Below are 12,552 nucleotides of genomic sequence, written 5' to 3'. Positions count from 1 at the left end.
TCTTTATTATTTCTCTTCTTCTGTTGGGTTTAGGCTGCCTTTGCTGTTCTGCTTCTATTTCCTTTAGGTGTGCTGTTAGATTTTGTATTTGGGATTTTTCTTGTTTCTTGAGATAGGCCTGGATTGCAATGTATTTTCCTCTCAGGACTGCCTTCGCTGCGTCCCAAAGCGTTTGGACTGTTGTATTTTCATTTTCGTTTGTTTCCATATATTTTTTAATTTCTTCTCTAATTGCCTGGTTGACCCACTCATTTGTTACTAGGGTGTTTTTTAACCTCCATGCTTTTGGAGGTTTTCCAGACTTTTTCCTGTGGTTGATTTCAAGCTTCATAGCATTGTGGTCTGAAAGTATGCATGGTATGATCTCAATTCTTGTATACTTATGAAGGGCTGTTTTGTGACCCAGTATATGATCTATCTTGGAGAATGTTCCATGTGCACTCGAGAAGAAAGTATATTCTGTTGCTTTGGGATGCAGAGTTCTAAATATATCTGTCAAGTCCATCTGATCCAATGTATCATTCAGGGCCCTTGTTTCTTTATTGACCGTGTGTCGAGATGATCTATCCATTTGTGTAAGTGGGGTGTTAAAGTCCCCTCAATGACCACATTCTTATCAATAAGGTCGCTTATGTTTATGAGTAATTGTTTTATATATTTGGGGGCTCCGGTATTCGGCACATAGACATTTATAACTGTTAGCTCTTCCTGATGGATAGACCCTGTAATTATTATATAATGCCCTTGTTCATCTCTTGTTACAGCCTTTAATTTAAAGTCTAGTTTGTCTGATATAAGTATGGCTACTCCAGCTTTCTTTTGGCTTCCAGTAGCATGATAAATAGTTCTCCATCCCCTCACTCTCAATCTAAAGGTGTCCTCAGATCTAAAATGAGTCTCTTGTAGACAGCAAATAGATGGCTCTTGTTTTTATATCCATTCTGATACCCTATGTCTTTTGGTTGGCTCATTTAATCCATTTACATTCAGTGTTATTATAGAAAGATATGGGTTTAGAGTCATTGTGATGTCTGTATGTTTTATGCTTGTAGTGATGTCTCTGGTACTTTGTCTCACAGGATCCCCCTTAGGATCTCTTGTAGGGCTGGTTTAGTGGTGACAAATTCCTTCAGTTTTTGTTTGTTTGGGAAGACCTTTATCTCTCCTTCTATTCTAAATGACTGACTTGCTGGATAAAGGATTCTCGGCTGCATATTTTTTCTGTTTAGCACACTGTAGATATCGTGCCAAGCCTTTCTGGCCTGCCAAGTTTCAAAAGAGAGATCAGTCACGAGTCTTATAGGTCTCCCTTTATATGTGAGGGCAGTTTATCCCTTGCTGCTTTCAGAATTTTCTCTTTATCCTTGTATTTTGCCAGTTTTACTATGATTGTCATGCAGAAGATCGATTCAAGTTACGTCTGAAGGGAGTTCTCTGTGCCTCTTGGATTTCAATGCCTTTTTCCTTCCCCAGTTCAGGGAAGTTCTCAGATATTATTTCTTCAAGTACCCCTTCAGCACCTTTCCCTCTCTCTTCCTCCTCTGGGATACCAATTATGCGTATATTATTTCTTTTTAGTGTGTCACTTAGTTCTCTAATTTTCCCCTCATACTCCTGGATTTTTTTCTCTCTCTTTTTCTCAGCTTCCTCTTTTCCCATAACTTTATCTTCTAGTTCACCTATTCTCTCCTCTGCCTCTTCAATCCGAGCTGTTGTCATTTCCATTTTGTTTTGCATTTCGTTTAAAGCGTTTTTCGGCTCCTCCTGACTGTTCCTTAGTCCCTTGATCTCTGTAGCAAGAGATTCTCTGCTGTCCTCTATACTGTTTTCAAGCCCAGCGATTGATTTTATGACTATTATTCTAAATTCACTTTCTGTTATATTATTTAAATCCTTTTTGATCAGTTCATTAGCTGTTGTTATTTCCTGGAGATTCTTCTGAGGGGAATTCTTCCGTTTGGTCATTTTGGATAGTCCCTGGAGTGGTGAGGACCTGCAGGACACTTCCCCTGTGCTGTGGTGTATAACTGGAGTTGGTGGGCGGGGCCGCAGTCCTACCTGTTGTCTGCCCCCAGCCCACCGCTGGGGCCACAGTCAGACTGGTGTGTGCCTTCTCTTCCCCTCTCCTAGGGGCGGGATTCACTGTGGGGTGGCGTGGCCTGTCTGGGCTATTTGCACACTGCCAAGCTTGTGGTGCTGGCGATCTGGCGTATTAGCTGGGGTGGGTAGGCAAGGTGCACGGGGGCAGGAGGGGCAGGCTTAGCTCGCTTCTCCTTAGGTGATCCACTTCAGGAGGGGCCCTGTGGCAGCGGGAGGGAGTCAGATCCGCTGCCGGAGGTTTGGCTCCGCAGAAGCACAGAGTTGGGTGTTTGCGCGGAGCGAGCAAGTTCCCTGGCAGGAACTGGTTCCCTTTGGGATTTTGGCTGGGGGATGGGCGAGGGAGATGGCGCTGGGGAGCGCCTTTGTTCCCCACCAAACTGAGCTCTGTCGTCCGGGGGCTCAGCAGCTCTCCCTCCCTTTGTCCTCCAGCCTTCCCGCTTTCCAAGCAGAGCTGTTAACTTTTGACCTCCCAGAGGCTAAGTCGCGCTTGCTGTCGGAACACACTCTGTCCGGCCCCTCCGCTTTTGCCAGCCAGACTCGGGGGCTCTGCTTTGCCGGCAGGCTACCCCTCCGCCCCGGCTCCCTCCCGCCAGTCCGTGGAGCGCGCACCGCCTCGCCGCCCTTCCTACCCTCTTCCGTGGGCCTCTCTTCTGCGCTTGGCTCCGGAGACTCCGTTCTGCTAATCCTCTGGCGGTTTTCTGGGTTATTTAGGCAGGTGTAGGTGGAATCTAAGTGATCAGCAGGACGCGTGGTGAGCCCAGCGTCCTCCTACGCCGCCATCTTCCCTCTCTCTCGAAGAATAACATTTTCTGAGCATCGTTTCTGGTGTTCTGGATTGATTTTAACATGAATAAACTGTAGGATTATGCCTTTGCCTAATTTTTCAGCAACATATAGTATTTATTCAGCCAATAAGCATTCATTAAGCCCAACTACATGGGAGCGCATTGCCCTTATTGCTATATAAGCAAAAACAGCTAGTGGTGTCACTATCTCTGGCAAGTTACAACACAAAATAAGCTACCGATTTGACAATGACCTAGGAATTTTATGTTTGTCTCCATATTTGGTAGCAAAATAATTTCATTTACATATTTTCTGAATTATTATAATAATAATGGTGGTTGTATGAATATAAATCTTGCAACATGTCCTCTTCACGCCTCTAAAACAGAAAAATAAAATAAAAATAAGAACAAATAAAACTATATATATCCATTCATGCTATTAGGATAAATATAAGAGGCCATCCTCAATTTACCTTTGCTCTAAGTGAAAAAATAAATAGCACATTCCACCAAGCTACTGGCCATGCTCCATCATATGTACTTATGGAAAACAAGAAAAATTTGAGAGAGGGATCAACATTTTAAGGAAACTCAAATATAATTGCGGACAAAGAGTTTCATAAACCACAAAGCTGTTTCTATCAAGGTTACATGAAAAGATTAAATATGCAAGAGATCAAGCAATTGTGTACTCATTAGCCCTTCCTGAGGAATCTATTAGAAGATGAACTTCATCCAATCAAGAGAGAATAGGGGCAATAACAACAAAAGAACTAACATTAGACATTTTGTATACTTAATTCTAGATTAAAGACTAAAAGGAATGTATGAATGATGTTGGAATAAAATGCTTTATATGATGTATGTCACGTGTATCTTACAATATAGTGCTACAAATAAGGAAAGGAAATAGGGCAAGAAAAAATTAGCATATATTTATTGATTGTGGTACTAGCATTAGGTATACTGATTAAGGACACCATTAGAGTGCTCATTTCAGCAGTACATATACTAGATTGGAATAATATAGAGATTAGCATGACTCCTGTGCAAAGATGACACACAAATTTGTGACGTGTTCCATAAAAAAAAGAAAATCTTTGAAAGAGAATAAACCTACACTGGATTATAACATAGACATTACATGATTAAAACACATAGTTCTGATGCAAGAGTCATGCTAACCAGAGAAACAGACGTTCAGAATTACACTAAAAATATATGACAGTTTAATATGAAATGAGGGTAGCATCTCAAATCTTTTGGGAAACAAGAAGCTTTTTAAATAATATTATTTGGATAATTGGCTGACCGTTTGACAAGAATAAAATCAGATCCAAATCTCACACCATTGCACAAGTCTAAACATTTAGAGTTCAGAGCTCTAAATATACAAATATAAAACCAAATAAGTTTTCGAAGAAAACGTAGGTGAATTCCTCTTTGTCTGACTGTTCAGAAATGCTTTCTAATTACAAGTAAAAGTGTAGATGCATAAAAAAAGATGGACAAATTATACTTAATAGACATAAACTGCATGCCTAAAATGCCATAGAAAAGTAATGATACTAACAGGATGAAATGATACTAACAGAATGAAAACACAAACAAACAAGCTACAAATTAGAAGGAAATATTTGCAGATAACATATCTGAAAAAGGACTTTTATCCAGAATATATAAAGAAGTCTCAAAATTCAATAGTAAGAAAACAAATGACCCAATTAAAAAAAATCAGAGACTTGAGAAACTTCATCAGATAGGACATATGGAAAGCAATTAGGCATATGAACCAAGTTCAATATTCTGAGCTATTAGGGAAACACAAATTAAAACCATAATGAGATACTATTCCACACCTAATAGAATAGTTAAAATAAAAAATGCTAGTAACACCAAGTGTGGGTGAGGATGCAGACTAAATGGGACTTGCGTAAAGTGATGGTAGGTAAGCAAAATGGTGTAGTTACTTTAGACAGTTGTGGCAGTTTTTTATATAGTTAAACTAATTGTATTTCTCAAAAATTCTACTCCTATATATTTGTTCTAGAATAATGAAAACCTGTATTTACACAATCACTTGTACACCAATGTTTATAGCTGCTCTTTCATAATCTCCCAAACCTGGAAATAACACAGATGTTTTTCAGTGGGTGAATGGGTCAGTGTCCCCTGGCACATCCACCCACCAGAATGTTAATCAGAAATAACAGTGAATAAACTTGATATGCATAAATAGTTTTGATAGTTTTGATTACACTGAGTGAGAGATGCTAGTTTCAAATTGTTAAAAACTGTATGCTTCATTGACACGACATTCTCACAATCACAAAACTATAGTCAGGGAGAACAGATGAGTGGTTGCCAGGGTGAAAGAGGAGAGGATGTGACTGTAAACGGGTAATACCCAATAGATTCGGGGCTGGTGTTTATTACAGTGGTGTTTATAAAAGTCTGTATATATATCAAAATTAAAGAATTGTACACAAAATATCTTAAGTTTACTGTGTTAATATAAAAAGAAGTAGAAAAAAATACCCGAAAAACTTGAAAACATACGGATATTTATAAAGTGGAGGAAATCCCAAGGGATATGTTAGTCACCTTTTTCAAAAAAGGTGAGGCGGAAAGACTATCTTCAGTATAGCACTCTTTATAGAAAATGAGAACTAAATATATATATATATATATATAAATGTATATATATATATATATATATATATATAAATATATATATATAAATAACACAGGCACCTGGGTGGCTCAGTCGGTTATTCTTCTGACTCCTGCTCAGGTCATGATCTCGCCATTCATGAGTTCGAGCCCCCTGTCAGGTTCTGTGCTGACAGCTCAGAGCCTGGAGGCTGTTTCGGATTCTGTGTCTCCCTCTCTTTCTGCCCCTACCCCACTGGCACTCTGTCTCTCTCTCTCAAGGATGGATAAACATTAAAAAATTATTTAAAGGGGCGCCTGGGTGGCTTAGTCGGTTAAGCATCTGAAGTCATCTCAGACTGTGATCTCACAGTTTGTGGGTTCAAGCCCCGCGTCGGGCTCTATGCTGACAGCTCAGAGCATGGAGCCTACTTCGGATTCTCTGTTTCCCTCTTTCTCTGCCTGTCCCATGCTCATGCTCTGTCTCTCAATAATAAAATATAAATGTTAAAATTTTTTTAAATAAAAAATAATTTAAAAAATATATACCATTTATTTGTATAGGAAGAAACACAGCAAGGATAAACCAGAATCTAAGGAGATATTTTTCTTTCTATGACAGGATGGGTGAGAATGGCACATCTAATACTAGAATGACAGTGTTTGTACAGTTGACCGTTCGGAATCATGTTACTATTTCGTGTACCCATAAAGTGCCTAACTAAAGCCAACAAGGATAGTAAAAGTTTTAAATTGCATGTATCATACTGTAAGTGTAGAAAAACACAGTATAAATGAGAAATATTAAGATATGTTCCCTACTGCTTTAGTGAACTCTTTTTTACCTAAATAACCTTTATAGATGATTGCTTTCATATCTGCAAAGGGGAAAACCTGTAATATTGTAAATACTGCCAATAACAGTCCTTATCTATACCAATCAAATAGCAATCTTAGAACTCTCCACTCAGCCCTTAAAAGTTAATAAGACACCCTGAAAATTACTAGCTAAGTTTTTGACTACAAGAGGAGAGAATATCTAATACTATCATTTATTTGGTTTAATACAGATTTTATAGCCACGTTTCCCACAATGTCTCAGGTATTATGCTTTGTAAAAGAAGATACTACCTTACTTTTTGCGGTACACTGAAGCATTTACAAAAGGACATAAAAAGAAATAAAATTTGATGTGATGTTAATATTTAAGCTCAGAAAAAACAATTTAAAAACCCCTGATATTTCTTAGATATGACTATTAATGATATTAACTGAATTATTTATACCATTTTTCTATGTAATCGTTATTTTTATTTTTCTATAATCAATTCTATGGATAAAGCTTTTTGTCTAGTTCTTGCTCACTCTTATTCCTATTAAAAGATATCTAGTTAACAAAGCATAATACATTATTCATTGCATTATCCAAATGGAAATTAATGTTAAATTATGGAGATATTTTATTCAAACTTCCAAGGATTAGCCAAGCAATTAATTACGTTAAATATAAAATTTATTACCTCCCATGCCTCCTTCTAAATATCTGCATGTGATTAAATTCTGAGGGATTTTCTCTGTCCTTAAAATCTGGAAAATATGCCAAAAATAAATAACAAAACAAAACAAAAACCCTCAGCTATTGTTCTCTTAGATTGTAATAAAAAACAGGTTCAAGGCTCTGAGTTTTAAAAGCTTCTTAGAGAGATAAAGCAATAATTACAGAGATGAGGCAAATATAATTCTGGCATTTAATAGCAATAACGAGAATAAAAATCAAAATTAAAGAGATGTCTAAACCTCAGGACATGTTTAAGGGCTTTTAGTAATTAATTTAAAAATAAATGCTAGCAATTGAAAACAAAAGAAAACAAAATAACAACAACAAACGCAAACATTACCTAGCATCAAAAAAGTTAGGAAAATCTTTGACCAAAGGAATTTTAAGACATCAAAGATTTATGGGAATATTTTTATTCATCTTTCATATCTAATTTGGAAATACATATCCAACATGGATTACATTTTTTAGACAGCATCTTTGTGTGAACATTAATGAGTGTTGTCAAGTCTTTAGCTTCTCAGGAGCGCTGTATCCAGCAGGATCTTGGACAAAGCCTCACTTATAGATTAAAATTCCTTAGGTTAGTCCAGCCTTCCCAAGAATTGGCTGTCCTGCAAAATTAATTCTAACATTTTTAACTGAAATTTCATGTATGTTTGCAATTTTAAATGATGTTGTTAATGGAGGACAAGTCTTTTTTTACCCCTCCCATTTAATCCTGTGCTTTTTCTGGATTGTTGATTTTTCTTCCACACATTCACAGTGCAGTACTTTATTCCTGTTTTAAAATCTAATTGTTACAACTTCAGCTCAGGCCATGATCTCGCGGTCCGTGGGTTCGAGCCCCGCGTCGGGCTCTGTGCTGACAGCTCAGAGCCTGGAGCCTGTTTCGGATTCTGTGTCTCCCTCTCTATCTGACCCTCCCCCATTCATGGTCTGTCTCTCTCTGTCTCAAAAATAAATAAACGTTAAAAAAAAATTTAAAAAAAAATCTAATTGTTACATTTCTGAAGTGAGATTTTTCTTTCTGATCTTCTTTTTCATATCTACTTTTAATACTGGCCCTTCTTTGTCACATTTATTTGAAGTTCCTCTGCAATACATATCTTTCCATTAATCTAAAAAAATATTCTGAAGTTTATTTTAAAATGGATTGAACACTTGGTCTCTTCTGAACTCTCTCAGTTTCAAAAGAGAATTAATCAGTTTCAAGTAGAAGATACTAATTACTTTGCTTGTCTAACATGTGCAGATTCCATTTGTATACACAAATATAGGATTCAATTAATTACTGTAATATTTTATTGAGTGCTACCCTGTTTATTATGTTATAATTATAGTTATACGATGGCTAATTCTTCTCCTGTGTTATTCAGAGTTCTATTCTGTATGCTCTTTTAGGGACTCTAAATACTTTCTTGAGTTCACACTACATTTTACACTAAAAGTCCCACCAAGCATCTGATGTAGAGATTCAGGTAAAATAAATGAATGGCTTAAAATTATTTAACTTACAGGAATTTTTAAAAGTGATAAAGCCAGGTGTTTATTTAAGGGAGGGTGATCTCCACAGTATGTGGAACTGAGTGAGCTGCACAACATCCAACACTTTCCACATTTACATGTAAATTGTGGATGGTAATCACAGATTCTAGGATTTATGTTAATGAGCACAGAAAGGTTCTACAAATATCAGGAAGATTCAATTTTATTATTTAATCCCTGATTACTAAACAGGAAATATTTAATACATTTTAGTTTAGAAAGTGATTAATATGTTTATTTCAGCTTCACGAAGTATCATAACTGAAGAGATTTCTGCTTATTTTTTTAAGAAACCAAGACTTTCACTCTAACTCAATTATAGCTCATTGAAATTTATTTTATATTCCTTCATTTATTCCTTTATTCAACAAATATGTAAATAGTGTTAGTCATTAAATCCTTTGTTAAATCTACCTTGATCTGTTTCTGAACACTTTGCAAGAAAGATCCATGGTTTTGCCTGCAAAATGTCAAACTTATACATGATTAACACAAAACAGCATAGTACATTGAGCTTTCTGGTTTCCAAGGAGTGGTAAGATATCATTAGTATGATAAAGTTCTCCTATTTATTGTCAGTTCTTTTGAGTACCACGTTTGCGTGACTAGGTATGTCTGACAGAATGAGGATAGTTTGGTCAATTCTTATAGCGAATAGAAAGTTCCTATGAGTATCCTTAAGGTATCTGAGAAGATACTTGCCAACATTGTCCTCTGCTAGAATTCCTATCATATAGAGGATGAGAGAGGCATGTTAATGTGACCAACACATCTGGATATATTTATTTTATTAACAAATATTCATTTACCTTTTCAACAATTTATTCAGTGGACACTGCCCTCAGGAAATTAATAGTTCATGAATTTGTTTCAGACCAAAACTTAACCACACATGGAAGAGACATCTCCTATTTCCATCTATTCAACATTCTTTTTCTTTTTGAGAAATATCTGTATCTATCTATATCTATCTATCTAATCTCCATGTTCTTGGGTCGTCTGCAATTTTTCCTATCTCATCCACATAAGAGATGCACCTACAACTCAACCCTCTTAATCAGGATCATTATGCCTGCCTTGTCACAGGAATTGTTAACTCTGAGATGGAGACATAACCCAAATCTGGACAATCAGCCCCCTCTCCAGGAATGTAATTAAATCATTGAGAAAAAGCATTTTAGTATCTTTTCTGCCTTCACAAGATTTCAGGAAAATGTGAACCAAGAGCTGCTGTTAAGCTACCTTTGACTACATGTGGGAAAAGACTGCTTGAACATCGAATTATCAGAGGAAAAAAAAAAAAAGCTAAGACACAGAAGCAGGGTTCAGACCCATCATTTATGAAGCTAAATCTAGCCATTTCTGAAGCCACATTGTGTATGTGGATTTTCTGTTGTCTAAACCAAAAAACTGCCAGGTGAGATTAAACTAGTTTGGGTTAATAACTTCTGTTATCTGCAACAGAATGTTTCACACATTTATGTAAGGTAACGTTTTCTGATTACAACATAAGTCATACTTGTAAAAAAAGATCAGACAATAAAGTCCTATATTACGAAAAAAAGGGGGGAACCTCAAAATGATCAGTGGTGTGTGCATGTGTGAGTGCATGTAAAAGAAAAGGCAGGGGCTAGGAGAGAGAGATAGAGTTGGTATTCTTTAGTAATAAATTCACTCAGGATAGTTATGATTTTAAATAAAATAACATAATTACAGAATGTGATTGATATATATAAAATCAACATATATAACAACATCTATAACATTATATAATATGATATGATATTACATATGTAGGACATATGGGTCTTCTGTATTTTTTCCTATCTTGTCCACATAAGAGATGCACCCACATCTCAACCTTGCTTAACCAGGATCATTATGTCCGCCTCGTCACAGGAACTGTTAACTCAGACATGGAAAATCAGACTCCTATATACCAATAAGATACAACCACAATTAAACTCAAGAATACCAAAAGATTTACTGAAAGAAGGGGCTGTCTTATTTTGGATCTGTAAATCTTTATTAATATAGATTAGTAATGTTAATGCTGTATGTTGAAATTAAAACACCTCCAAAATAAATGCTTTATTTTTGGAAACATACAAGGGAAAATATACATTTCCTCAGGAGAGCCTTTATTTTATATTGAGAAAAAAAATAAAAGGGATTTCATAAATGTTTGCTTAGAGGTCAATAATTTAAACTTACAACATGACAGAAGGTAATGTGTTTACTAATCATAACACTGCAGGAATATTAATCAAATGTGAAGAAATAAAAAAATTTGGTGACAACCATATGGTACATTGAGAACAAGTTTTCCAACTGTTGCAGGGAGGGGGGAAGTGCCTCTAAGAGACAACATAATTAAAAGTGAGAAGAATGTCCTTCTACTGCAAAAAGCAATCTCTAATAACAAAGAGAATCCCATATAATTGCAGGAAAGAATTATAAAATAATTGAGGATAAATGTGCTCTGCAGAGAGATATGGAGAATAACAGCATTTTAGCAAATGTCACTTAGAAAGCAAATATGGAAAACCATTAAACAAAATGAATAAATGTTAGCAACTGAAAAAAAATTACACAATATTCTTATATGTATAGTAGTAAAAGCACAAAATACTAGAAAGAAAATTAAACCACCCAAATAAGGAATAACTGAAGCCCCCATGTAATTATTTTTTAGTCTTTGCAAAATAAATAAGTCTACCAATTTGTATTTAATAGATAATTTTAAATGCAGGAAAATTTTTGATCATTTTCAATATCAAATGTTGAAAAGAAATTCATTTGATATATATTGCAAGACTAAGAAACTTGCCCCCTTTCCAAGTTACGATTTTATATGAAGTGAAATATAATGAAGATAATGTATTCCTAAGTGTATATATTGTGTACTTTGATTGTATATCTATTTTGTCCACATTAATTTTGCTAATTCTCTGAAAATACCTTGGAATAAGACCTTTATGTTTGTGAAAATTACTGTATAATAGTGATAGAAAATCCACATAATAGGATGTATACAGAATGGTATCCTGGCATCCAGTGGGTATATATAGACCAAGGATGCTGGTGAACATCATACAATGCATAGAACACCCCTTAAAATTAAAAAATAAATAAATAAAAATTTAAAAAAATCTGTCTGATCCAAAATCCCAAGACTTAGAAATGTTATTTTATTTTATTTTTTTAATTTTTTAAACGTTTATTTTTGAGACAGAGAGAGACAGAGCATGAATGGGGGAGGGTCAGAGAGAGGGGGAGACACAGAATCTGAAACAGGCTCCAGGCTCCGAGTTGTCAGCACAGAGCCGGACGCGGGGCTCGAACTCATGGACCGCGAGATCGTGACCTGAGCCGAAGTCGGCCACTCAACTGACTGAGCCACCCAGGCGCCCCAGAAATGTTATTTTAGATGAAGAAACTGAGACATTGAAAACGTATTTGCCTAAGGTCACCAGCAAGTAATAGCAGACTTTTTCCTCTCACCCCTTTCATTTCTCTCTGAAAATTTAGTTCAATAAATAGTCTTTTCAATTATACCTAAAAATTAATACCTTCACTTCTCTTCTGATATATACTCCATAAATTTTTCCATTTTGGTAATAGCAAATATTCAAAGACTCGTTTTACAGGCTTGATTCAAGAACTGCTTAAGCAAAACATGTATTTTTAATGTAATTATGTTTCATATGTCAGTATTGTCATACTTTATTTTTCCTGATCTGAGAGTACATTATCTTTAAAACTAATTTAAGTTAGGCATATTATTAATTTTTCTCACGTACATACTATTTTATTAATTTATGTTTTGATACCTTCTCAGCTAGTAATGCCTCCTTAATTTAATACCCAACGTACATCACATTTTATGTAACTTGTGTTCTTGGA

The 12,552-nt window shown here is 35.7% G+C and overlaps 1 non-coding gene across 1 annotated transcript; it reads left to right on the top strand.

The window, feature by feature from the left end:
- Positions 1-3,875: 3,875 nt before the first annotated feature.
- LOC122232183 lies at positions 3,876-3,978 on the top strand. Its single transcript, XR_006209535.1, has one exon. It is a non-coding gene; the product is annotated as a U6 spliceosomal RNA (small nuclear RNA).
- Positions 3,979-12,552: the final 8,574 nt, after the last annotated feature.

This window comes from Panthera tigris, chromosome A1, assembly GCF_018350195.1.
Source record: "Panthera tigris isolate Pti1 chromosome A1, P.tigris_Pti1_mat1.1, whole genome shotgun sequence".
NCBI classification, from domain to species: Eukaryota; Metazoa; Chordata; class Mammalia; order Carnivora; family Felidae; genus Panthera; species Panthera tigris.
The sequence above is the reverse complement of the archived record's forward strand: the minus strand, read 5'-3'. Positions and strand labels throughout refer to the sequence as shown.